Here is a 12,682-nt window from a genome sequence, read left to right as displayed (position 1 = left end):
AAAAAAGTAGATTAACACTTGACTTTTTCATTTTGGGAACATAAAGTACTAGATTATTTTAATCCTGGCAAAGAAACACTTGATTTGGACTGATTAGCAATATAAAACAGAATGCAAACTCACCCATTCAAAAAGTATCTTCAATCATTCTGTCTGGCTAGCTGAAACACACAGAAAGAAAATAAATTTTGTAATTCAAGAATTTAAGACATGAAATATAATATGCAGGTAATGCAACAATTCATCCATAACACATACAAATAAACCATCATAATAATGCAATAATTGCAATGCAATATTTAGTCCTCTTTGAGGAGCAAAAGAGATTGAATTTTGTCTACAAACACTAAGCATTGTCGATGAGTAAAAAGAATCAAGAAGTGGACTAGCTTCACTAAAGACCCATATTTAAAATACTTTATTATCATGCACTTTGTTTCATCAAAGTTTATTTTGTAGCTCTCCTAGTATTGTATTGTCAATGCCAATCATTGCCTTTAAAGGAGCTATCAGTTCATTTCATTGGCACCTCCAGTGAGGTAAACAAACTGGTCAAAAGAATAAAAAAAAATAGAACTGACAAGTCCAAAGCTTATGAAAGAGAAAGCGCTCCCTTTTCCTGCTCCTTGTGGAGTTTGTAATTGGCCGTTGGTGATGTAATACGCTTCATAATAAGCCCATTAAAGCCCCTCTCTGTGCGGATGCAAGAGGCAGTGGCAATATGGACACCTCCGCTATTTATACCCCTCAAATCCTCATGCATATTCACAGAGTGCAGAGCAGGCAGGCAGGCAGACACTCTGACAAATAAGTGCCTGGATCTCATTTCTTTTGGAGCTATTTCAGCACACTGGGGCCTCTCCTCCCCTGCTTGCACTATGGACATGGCTTCATCCATTCTTTGCTCTGGATGCTTTCGTTTGCTCTTGGTCAACATTAACCAATATGTCTCAGATTCAGATAGAGGAGAAAAATCACTGATAAAGCATTTCAAATGTAAAATTGTGTCTGATACTGCCCATCATTAAGGCCAACTGCAATATTCATTTATTGTATATACTATTGGATAAATCTATCATCAACTCCTTCAAAGATATTTAAAAGCACATCAAGTCATTTTTTTCCCTTTTTATCTGAATTTACCTACTTCTGCCCCCCCCCCCCCCCCCCCCCCCCCCCACTTCTATTCTGGTTGGACACAGAGTGAGTGACCACGCTCACCAAATTGTCACATGAGTCTAATGAAGCCCTCTTGTCATTCTCTTTGGACCACCGTCAAAAGACTTAATCCTTGTTAATTAGTGACCCAAGAAACTCCCATGTGCCAAGAAAAACATTTGAAGAATTTTCAGCTTAGGTACTTTTGAGATGAGTTTGATATCTCCAATTTTAGACTCTGAGTGTGTCACAGTGAATTCTCTTATTTGTTTTTTTGTTACTTTTTAAACACTGCATATGCATTTTGTATCGCCACTATGAACTATGTTTGTGTTTTTTTATTTCTTTGCAAGAATTGCCTATTGAAAATGGGAAAATAATTGAAAAGCATAAGGAAATTAGATATTATTAAGCTTTATTTTTCTATGCATCCCTGGTAAATGTCACTAGGATAAAGGGAAAAAAAATGATCTAAAAAATTCCATTTAGCCACTACGGAATATGATTTTTGATGTTTGTCAGGTTTATATTTTCAATAAATAGTAGTTTGTCTGTATATGGCCTACAACTGACACACAACCAATCCAGTGTTACAAACTTTTGCCCCAATCACATTCATTTTGATTGGTATGATTGGGAAAAACGATCCCCCAGGGGTTCAAAGGATAGGTCGTTCTCTTGACATGATAATATGAGCAACAACCTGTGTACATAACTGTCTAATATTTCTAATAGAACCAGTAGGAGGGAAGTTTGATGTTAGAGCCTGTGTTGAAGACAAAAAGAGACACAAAGGGAGACAGACAGCTTCTCCATATGAGGTGACGGCAAAGCAAGCAAAATGATGAAATGAAAGGCTAGCAGCTTTGATCACCAAATCAACGGCAGAACACGTTTTCCTTGCCACTATTTCCGCTAAATGACAGTCAAATGTATTTTTTCTTCCTCCCATGTGAACATCAAAGCAGTTTAACCGGAGGAAGACGGCGTCTTCCCACAAAGAGCTAAAATACCTTTCACTGTGTGTCACTTTGGAACTTTTTTTTTTATATTACATGTCCTGACAAATCACACAAAGGTTAAAAAAAAGCTTCAGAAAAGAGGATGGCAAAACTGTACCCTATTTTGGAAGATTGTATACAAATTAAGATAATAGGTAAGGTAAAGATAAGTGGAAGAAACCTAGATTGACAATGGCACTATCTCATTGTTTGTAATGCTGAATGTAATGTCTCAGATCTCATTGGCATCTTCCTCTGGCAGCTTCGCTCTCTTCTCGTTCCGTTTTGTATTTTCATTGTGGATTGTTGTTTACTGGCTTTGCTGCGCTGTATCAGTGCCGCTTTTTCCTCAAAACACCTACTCATTTGAGCACTGATTCATTCCAGGCTAATTCATATTCCAGAGGGATTAGAAACATCTAATTTGGTGATATTTCTGTCACGCGCACTTTGGATGGAGTCTTCAAGCACTCTTTCCCTCCCCCCATTGCCACCAACACAAACAACAAATAGACAAATGAACCCGCCATGGGGTTTAAGTATCCTCTCAAGCCTTTGAAACTATTTGGTCTGTCCATCTTGTAATCTAATTTAATGCCATTTTTGTTTCCAAAAAAAAACAAGTTTTCCCTTTTAATTAATTCAACGAAACATAATAAAACCACCTGCAGCCTTCAAGTTATGGAAAAACTGAGTGAAAGTGCACTCTATGCCAAATGTCCTAACATAATATGAACCCCCCGATAGCGGTCACAGTGGGTAATAAAGGATAACAAGGGCCCAGGTAGTGAACAGTGTATTGTTCGGCTACAAGGTGCATGCTGATGTTGACATTTATAAGAAGCACTATTAATTTGTTGAGTGATGTGAGTCCCCTGTTGTTTAACCATAAGGGTTAAAAAATAATTCATTTGGCAGCTAAAACCTGGCATCCAGCAATGTACTATAAGGTAGTTTAGGGTGAGTAGACACTTTAAATTGCTACTAAGTATGAGAGTGAGTGAGAGTGGTTGTCCATCTCCTTGTACCCTTCAATCGGCTGGCCACCAATACAGAGTGTCCACTTCGTGCCCAAAGGTCAGCTGGGATAGGCTCCAGCACCCCCCGTGATTCTTGTAAGGATACGCGGTTCAAAAAATGAATGAATGAATGTATGCAGAGATTCATAGACTGTTAGGTTAACATGCTAACCACTGATGCACACTATAACCACATATACACATTGTTAAATGTATGTCATATGTATGTATTATATGTACTCCCTACTGAGCATTGTTTTTATTTTTATGGTGACTATATTTTTGCTTGTATAGAGTATTTACTAAAAAAAATTCAATTGCACTCAGTATGAGTCCCTGCATGCATGTGTACGTTCTCTAATCCCATTCACACATTACCCCAGTTTAACTGGTCACATGATCCATCAAGCGTTTACTCGTTCCCAAAAAACATTTCTGCACCCAAAGAAGCACTGTTCAACAAGCTCAGCCAATGTCATTCTCTAAAAGGAAATGTCCTCGTGAGCTGTGGCTACTGATAATTATTTGACACTGAAAATCTTATAAATGATTCATGGACAACTTGGGGCGTGGTCGGTAGATGTCTCTGTGGTTTGTCAAGGAAAGTGAAAGACGGTTAAGCCCATGTGATGTCGGGTCAGACAACTAAGGCAGATATTTGCCCAGCAAATATTTTAATCCTCAACTAATCACTTGGTGAGTCCAGTTGCTGGGTGGAGGTCCAGGCTTGGAGGGGCCTGAGTGGTGGCTTGGCACATTCTTTCTGTCACTGATGTGCCCCATTTTTTCCCATAAGAATTGTTGGAAAGTTTACAACAGTTTTACACCATGTAGAATGATTCAGTTCAGTCAATTATCAATATTATTAGGGTATTCTATATTTAGAGTTGTGGAGTCTATCCCAGCGGAATGCATCTCTGATGTCAATTTGGCGTGTCCTCACATGCAGGTGAAACAAAAAGGTACTTTTATGTTGATTTTTTTCGGGACCATTTAAAGCTACATTGTCACATTTTTTACACAATATTTCAATAATTCAATCTTGCCAAATAGTATTCAAAATGGATTATCACTCAGATTTCACCATACCTATTAAAAATCTCTAATAAAAATGAATTTGTAATGGTTTGCTTCTGCAAGTCATGTCTTAATGAAGTCAATCGATGACAGCAGGACTTTAATGATAATTTCAATATTAAAATTAAAAGAGTTTATTCAAGAATCCACTATTTGGTGTCATATTTGTGCAATAAAAGCACATTGTGTAGTGTGCATCTCTTTCATGTTGAGTATAAAGCACATGTCCCCTTGAACCTTCTCCATCTGCACTTTAGATTACATTTCTTTAGAGTGGAATTGCTGTGCACGCTCTAAACACTTTATTTCCTTCACTGATACAGAGCAGCTGACTCACATGCTATGGAAGACCACATCCCTCAACCATGCAGGCAAGCACTCTTGGCGTTTGCTTAATATTAGAGTATTCTTAATCATAGACAGCGCCAATGGAGAAAAGTCAACCGAGAGAGACGCGTCAAAACATCTCCAACCGTAAAGGAGCCGACAGCGAGTGCGATGGGCAAATTAGTCAAAGGCCCTGCCTAAACAGATGCGACGAGGGCACAGGAAGAGAGATAGGCACTGCCTGTGTTTGTGTATGCACATGCAAATCAGCACAAGACAGAAGAGAACCTTCTGTAGTTCACTTGGCCAGATCACACGCCATTAACTGATGGAGAAGTAAATGAAGCAAAGGCTGCTCCAATAGATACGATTCTGACAGAGATTTAAGGAGTGGAACTGATTGTGCATGTCTGATTCCCGCGCTTCAGAGTCCTTAGCCGGAGGGTGCTTGGCTTTCAAAGCTAAGTGACTTGTGCAGAGAAACACTCCATTAACAAAGTTCAGCTCTCTACTGGCCCTCCTCCTCCTTGTCTGTTTTTTTTTTGCACGTCTGTATGGCATCATGAAAACATTTCATAGTCCTAATGATGTCCTAATATCAAAGTCTAATGTACATAAGAGAGTGAAGACGTGAAAGACCTTTAGATTTCGATCATGTAGGATAGTATCATTCATACTTTATCATCTGTTTTCATTGCTTTGGCAATCGATTGTTCATAACACAAACCTGAAGTGATGATGTATTTAACAAAGTACACTTAAAATATATATTTAGTATTATAAAGCTCAATTTGCTGTTAAATATTTTTCTCAGAATGATGTTATATTCCAAATACCAGTCACGGTGGAGCGGAAGTAGAAGGCTGATGTGAAGTTCCAGGATTAAAGTCATAGGACTGGCTAGAGGCAGAACCATTAACTCTGAGTGAAAAGGCTCAAACCCAGTGACTCCTGAAAGCCAGAAAAAGTGGTAGAAAGACTGCGTGCAAAGAAAAAAGAGATTTGCTCAAAGCAATAAGGGGCGTGATGAAGATTTCTTTCCTTTAAAAGAATAATCTCTGCAGCATAGTTACTATACTCTGGATCCTTGTGGTAATGGAGGTCACTTCCTAACAGAAAAGTCTCAATGGGCTATTTCTACTAAACTTTATTTAACTTGGTGCCCTAGAAATCACCTGATCCGCAACCCCTTGAAAAGCTGCGTATAATCCTTTCTTTTTCTTTTTCTTTTTTAAATTCCAGTAGTGGCTATTACCACCTGTGAATGTATGCAACTTCATCAGAGTCATAATCTCTTAATTGTTGAATAGTCTGAAAAGTTAACAGAGAAGAGATGGAAGCCCCCCGATTGGGTCTGAGAACGAGTGTTCAATTCCCAGTAATTCCTGACTTTTCTGTGTGACGTTTCCATGGTTTTTCTCTTTCATCTTTGCTTTGGTACAATTGGAAGCAGGCATAGGTAAGTGTGGATACTTCACCAGTGTGCAGGCGTAAAGCCCAGAGATAAGCGAAAGAGTGCGAGAGAAGAGGAAAAAGTGTGCGAGTGTCCTTTTCGAAAGAGGAAAAGATGTCTTTGAGGAAGAGAGAGAGATGGCAACCGCGAGCAAGCGAATGAGTCCAAGGCGGAGGACGGGAAGAGATACGGTTGGCGTGCGGCAATTACTGAGTCTTAGACTGCATGTGAACACAGCCAAGTGTGAGTGTGACAGTATTTGAGGAGGCAGTGCAGGAGGGGGTGAGGATTGAGATCTCTGGCTGGCTGGGCCCCTGCTGACTCTCATACAGGCAGATCACAGGCTCATCATGTCAGCTCTGTTTGTGGAAACTCGCGCCCATCAAACGACAAATTTGATACACATTTACCTTTATCAGATCGGGGGAAGAGAGGCACAACGGATGAGAGGCGCGTGCATGTCTTTCTATCAATCCACGTGTCTCTCTGTCGCCTCTGCCGTCGAGGGGCCAATTACTTGCTCCTCAGAGAGCCTTTTTATTCAGTGGCCTTCCATCGTATTCTTCCTGGCCTGGACGGTGGTAACATCTGTGTGTAAATATGCAATGAGTGTGTCAAAGAGAATACATCCACATCTAGCTCAAGCTAATATTTGTTAACATCAAATCTGTCTGTTGTGCTTGTAGTGTCAGCGCAGGATGCCTCCGACGTCTCCCCCGCCCACTGAAAGATTAGCGGCCTTGTCACTGACACCCTGCTTTTGTGCCCTCCTTTTTCCACTCCCCCATCCTCAACCCCTTGGCCAGCTCCCTGTCATCATCCACCCCTCGGCCCTTTTCTCTCTGTAACTTGCTTCCGTAAAGACCCTAATTGAAGCAATATCAGTCTTCTGCAGACTGCTTGAGTAAGCGTCCGTAATGACCAGGTTTTTGATGTCAGATTAGCACAGTCAAGCTTGAATATTAATAATAGCATCCCATGACAGCTTATTGCTCTGGTGAAACTAAATACAGTACTAATAGAGAACACCAAGTGACTTGACCAATTGTAACAAGCATTTTTTTTGGAAGGCCAATGGGAAATGCAGTAAACATTTTGGGGAGAAATCTACTAATTTGAAAGAGCTAGCATTTATTAAGTCAAAGAAATCTTCACTTACCTTTATAAGAAAAATTGGAATTAGGAGTTGGAACTTGAAATGATTTCTAAGATAACGAAAAGCCAACAAGTTCTCCAACGTTGTTATCTTCATGTTTTGATAATGTAGGTCTCCTGTTAGAAGAAAGTTAAGATGATTAAAATAAAGTATTTTCCTTTCCTATCTTTTTTGCAGGGATACAAATTAATTTGTTATTGGCAGCCAATGATATACTATGTCCAATCAATACATCTTGACTGGGAGGGATCATTTGCTGCCTGAATAGAATAGAATGGTCTTTTTTTTTTAATACCTCATTGGGGAAATTCGGTGTTATTTTTGTTATATTTCTACTTCTCTCTTTTTCGTTTGTTAATTAAATAATGGGGGAGAGTTAATAAAGATAACCTTGGACAGGGATAGATATGCAAAATATATAATTATGAGATGTCTTTTTGACAAAAAACAACAGCGATGACTAAAGGCTAGGGCATTTCCCCCCATCTGTATAATAATAATGATAATAATAATAATAATACTAATACTAGTAATATAATAATAATATCAATAATAATAATAGCACATTTTATCAATGTACCTTTAAACCCTCCAAAGGACACTTTACATCCAGAAATGCCAAAGATACAAGTAAAATAGAATAAACAAAGCACAGATTAAAATCAGAAAAAAAGTAAATCAAAATAAAAACAAATTTAAACGGCACAGATTAATGTGAAATTAAAGAATAGGGAGAGACAATGGTTAAAGCATATTTTTAGCTTCTGGACATTGTGAAAAAGTCACGGAGAGCCATTTTGAGAAAAGTAAGCTGTAGCAAACAGGAGAAACTGTCTCTTCTGCTGACAGATGAAGATTAAGGAGAGACACTGAGAGTGGAAGATTATAAAAGAGCAGAGATTGACTGTATGAGTGTGTGTATGAGTGAGAGAGAGTATGAGAGAGAGAGAGAAAGAAAGAGGGAGAGAGAGATAGAGACAGAGAGAGGGAGAGAGAGATAGAGAACATTTGCATAATGTCCTCCACCACAGTAAGTCCCTGAGGCATCCATGCTGGATAACAGAGGGCCAATACTCTTAATTCAATCTCTTTATTTTTCTAATACTTCCCCAAATTAATAATTTGTCTCCATTCCGCCCCCAGAAACCCCCGTCGTTGTCCACAAACCACCGTGAGCGTGGATCTGAGCTGCCTTAAGTTTGTAACTTTAACCCAAGAAATTGATGTGAGCGGGCCTTCAGGCAGACCTGCTAATGAACGCATCGAGAAAGTTAAAAGATGGTCTTTTATAAAGTAATTTAAGAAAATCCTGTTAGCTGGATCAAGTACAAGAGTATAATTTCTCAATATGCGAGAAAGGGAGCCGCTTTGCGCCTCTGCTGCACTAATAACAAAATTAAGGAGGTAGAAAAAATTTAAAAAAATACAAAAAAAAGATAAAGAAAAGCAATCAATTAGACCAGGCTTGGTAAACTAATTCTAGAGTGGGTTGGATGGACATTGGAGATGGGATGATGGTGAGGAGGAGGTTAATGAAGTTGGATTTCTCGAACCCTCGGGTGTCGTTTTGTGTCACCTCCCACATTTTTATCCTACACAGAAGTGAGGGCAGTGGGGAACTTTTTTATTTTTTAACTTGCTCAGTGCTATTCACGATGATAGACATCCAATAATTTGGTTCCTTTCACTAGTAGATGTCCCCTCCATGTGAATTGGGATAAGTGGTAAATAAAAAAATACTTGTTCATTTTGCTACCAACCCACCAAGTTTAAATGGAGTCAATTGGTTAGTTCAAATCTTCATATGGGATTAATCAAATATGTCTGTTTAACCTAATGAATCCTATACAGGGTGGCCTGGGGTCCAAGTGATTAGTGTATCCATCTCACACTTCTGGAGTTGACTTCTTTGTCATTTATTTTTATTCAAGGATTGTACACAGAGGACTGTAAATAAAGTTTGCATACAGACTATCATTTGTGATTTGCCATCTTGATAATTGAGGAGTTATAGGTTCAGAGTTGTGTTTTTGTTGTTGTTTTTTAATTAAATGTGTATCAGACATCCAGGTTCATGTAAAATTTAAATTACATTTTTTTTAAATAGCAAACGCAATCTCATTCAATTCATTGGAAAATTAAATTGACCAATGCATCATTTGTCAATGATGTTTAAAATGATATTTTTAGGTTATTTTTAGTTCCATAATAATAAATAATAATAAATGTTCAGTTATAAATGAGTGCCCACTGTTATTTTAAAATGTACAAGAGTATTATATAGCTCCAGTACAAGGTATCAAATAGATTTTTGATTTGTTGTCACCTGTTTGCTTATTTTCAACATATAACTTGTTGTCGGCAATGTATTTTGATCTGAGGATAAAATAATTATATTTGAATACTCGTTTGGCCTTTTATGAGGATGAATGGTCTCTGTGGACATTCTACACACAGAGCATTATTTGATTCCCCTCCCATGGGCCACATGCCTGAGAAATAATTGGAAGTATTTGTATTTGTTTCTTTTCTTCCTTCTTTTTTTTTACTCTGGTATACACTGGGTAATTCTTAATACCTTCCAGAGATTATATGGTAACTCCCAAACTCCCATGATTATAATTAAGCTTGACTTGGTTATAGAATGAGCAAATAGCAATTTAGTTTTGCATCGTGTGAGGGAGCATTTCTGTGTGTTCCTTCATCTCTGCCTCTTCTCTGAATGTAAGCATTTACTTGAAACTGCATTGTCTGAAAGGTAAAAATAAATAAAAAAAGTGTTCAAGAGGAACATGTGACGGTTTGGCGAGAAAGTGGAGACTGCTTTCATCCTGCTCCTGGCAAAAAAGAAAAGGGGGGAAACACAAACATTCCTCATCCATTCTCTTTCTCCTCCTTAGTCTCTATCTTGCTCTCACTATTACTCTCAGCTTTCTGCCTCTCCCTTTCTGTATCACTTACAAAGGCAGACGTTTTTCCTCCAAAACGAGGCCACGTACGCAAGGTATGCAAATGAAATCATTGCTCGTGGATTAGAATGGGACACCATATACCCTAAATCATGATTGTCAATCATGGCCGGGGATTAAGGGATATGGGCTCACTGCAGACCTAAAAAAGCAAGATTTCCTCCCTCAGGCACATCCTCCATTGTGGAACTGAGAGGAAGAGAAGGCCTCACTAGGGGAGGAGAGCAAAGCTGGAGCACTAGTGCCCCCTCCTGTATACTGTCAGACTCACAATTTCATCATCAAGAAGGCACAGTGAACAGAAAAAAAGCGGTTGGCACCTTCTTGCCATGTTAGATGCCATTGTTAGATGACAATAGATGCCAAATTATTACAACTGAAGGCTGGGTGAAATTCTTCTTTGACTAACCATTATAACACTATGTGAATCTATATAAACCTAGGCTGCCAATGAATTAGCAAATATGTCTAAAAGCGCATAGGCAATGCACTAGGTGGAAATGTATAGACAAACATACTACTCAGACCAAGATACGTAATTCTAACTGACGGAAAGTAAAGCATTGATGATAAGCAGAAACTTCTTGACAGACAATGTGTCACGACTTCATTAGGGTATAAAGTAATTGCAAATTCACAATATAAAATGTTGCCCTATAATGTAAATAAAGTATAAGAATGACATAGTAAAATGTTTCCCGACAAAAAAAAGAGGGTTGAGAAAGGCTTAAGATGAAACGAGCAATGAAGCTCCTCACACAGAGACGTGTTTAGTGGATTGTGTGTGTGAACCCCGGAGCCCTCAGCTAGAGTGCCAGTCTGTTCCTGTGGAGCAGTCAAGCACAGAAACCCAGCCAAGAGAGAGCAAGGCACAGGCAACGGGCCAACAAATCACACAGGGAAAATACTCTACTCCGCCAGAGAATTAGTAATAGTATAATTTTATTGCGGGAACGAACGAAGGTACAGCACAGTAGTCTCCCCCACAATGTGTCGATGCGTGAAATGAGAGCTTCCTTCGATCGAGCCTCGTCCGATTTTTAAAAAGTGATAAAAGAGGAGAATTGGCATCATTCTTACCAGAGCGCCGACTGGTCGTCTGAGTGAAGGTGGTGCAGCACCTGTGCCATTTTGGCCCTGACATCTTTTGGGCATGAGGTCAAGAGGCGGGCATCATCTGTAGCACATCAGAGAACCTGGCATTGTGCCCCTGACCTGTCAAGGAGAAGGTTTCAAAATTGGAATTTTTAGTTTGCAATGCATGAGTGAAGGAAGTGTCCATTTGACTACTTTTCTTTGACAAGGTGATTGTGATTTCATGCAAAAAAAAGCAAAAAAGCAAAATAAAGCATGTGAATGGAGGCAGGCTGCAGGCGCGCTAAAGAGCAGTCATTATGCATCATTAGGTGAAGATTTAGTTGAAACGTGTTTAGTAGGAATTAAGCAAAGCTGTTGTTGACATGGATTGACTGCTGTAATGCTTTATTGTCACTGCTCCAGGAGAACGAGGGAGGGCCGGCCTAGTTGAGGCGGCGGAAATGTCCTGAAAGCGAGGATTTATGGGATGTTGTTGGGAGGACTAGCTGGAGGGGTGCACAAAGAGTGGACTAACACGGAAAAGTGTGGTCAGAGAAGTGGAAAGGGGAGGATTGTGAGGGAAATAAGTAAATGAGGGTAGGAGGTGTGGATTTGGAAATGTGGAGCCTTTACCACCTCCAGTGGTTTTCATCATGTCATTCATTTCTTTAACCTAACCCTGGATGCTGGAGCCTACAGTCGAATCACATGAGCCTAACTACCTTGAACTGCTCATCAGACAATTACAGAGCACATATAGACAAGCAAACATTCTCCACTAAATGTTTAATTAACTGCAAAGCAAGATGTTACCTTTACCCCCGTCCAATCAGTGTAACCATTGTAAAAATCACCTTTTATTGTACTCTTAAGAGTTACAGGTTCAAACCTTTGACTTTATTGTTATGACTGATCCTCCTTGTTTTTTTGTCCACCAGGTAAAGGTTGTATTCGGAGTTACTTGGCCATACAGATTCATAATAAATTAAGCGGTTAAACCACTGGCTTTTCCCTCCGTCCCAGTCAGTACGTTCTGGTGTCTTTATGTATCCAAAATTGAATGCAAGAGCTGCTGCAATTGACAAGTAACAGAGGACAGTCTTATCCAGCTCTCCAGTGTTGACACTACTACTAATCCCCTCCACCTGCTCAAACAGCCACCTCCCCAAAAAAACACATCCCTCCCTCTTTTCCACAAGCCCGTGCTGGGGACCCCTAGGGACAGGCTGCACCTCTGCCTTGCTTGGTCTCCACACCGGTTATCATCACAGACCTGGCATCTCTCCCCAGCCCCATCCTGCATCACGCACACTAATCACACCCCAAATACAAATAGTTCTCCAATGTTTGGAAGAGACTCTTTGTTTGCATCCGGGCCTAACAAAATAATTTTTACAACCTAACCAGTTGTGATTAGGGCAGAGAGAATTGAATTTATGTGGCAT

At 39.5% G+C, this 12,682-nt stretch overlaps 1 long non-coding RNA gene across 1 annotated transcript in view; it reads right to left on the bottom strand.

Moving 5' to 3' along the window:
• LOC144206188 (uncharacterized) overlaps positions 1 to 6,719 on the bottom strand; it is a 34,092-nt gene extending 27,373 nt beyond the window's left edge. Inside the window, exons 1-2 of the long non-coding RNA XR_013328315.1 lie at positions 6,446 to 6,719; positions 124 to 161 (exon numbers count right to left, since the gene is read on the bottom strand). This is a non-coding gene — a long non-coding RNA (uncharacterized LOC144206188). The remainder of the gene's footprint in view (positions 1 to 123; positions 162 to 6,445) is intronic.
• Positions 6,720 to 12,682: the final 5,963 nt, after the last annotated feature.

The sequence above is a fragment of the Stigmatopora nigra genome, chromosome 13, assembly GCF_051989575.1.
Source record: "Stigmatopora nigra isolate UIUO_SnigA chromosome 13, RoL_Snig_1.1, whole genome shotgun sequence".
Classification (NCBI taxonomy): Eukaryota; Metazoa; Chordata; class Actinopteri; order Syngnathiformes; family Syngnathidae; genus Stigmatopora; species Stigmatopora nigra.
Note: the sequence above shows the minus strand (reverse complement) of the source record. Positions and strands in the feature narration are given on the sequence as shown.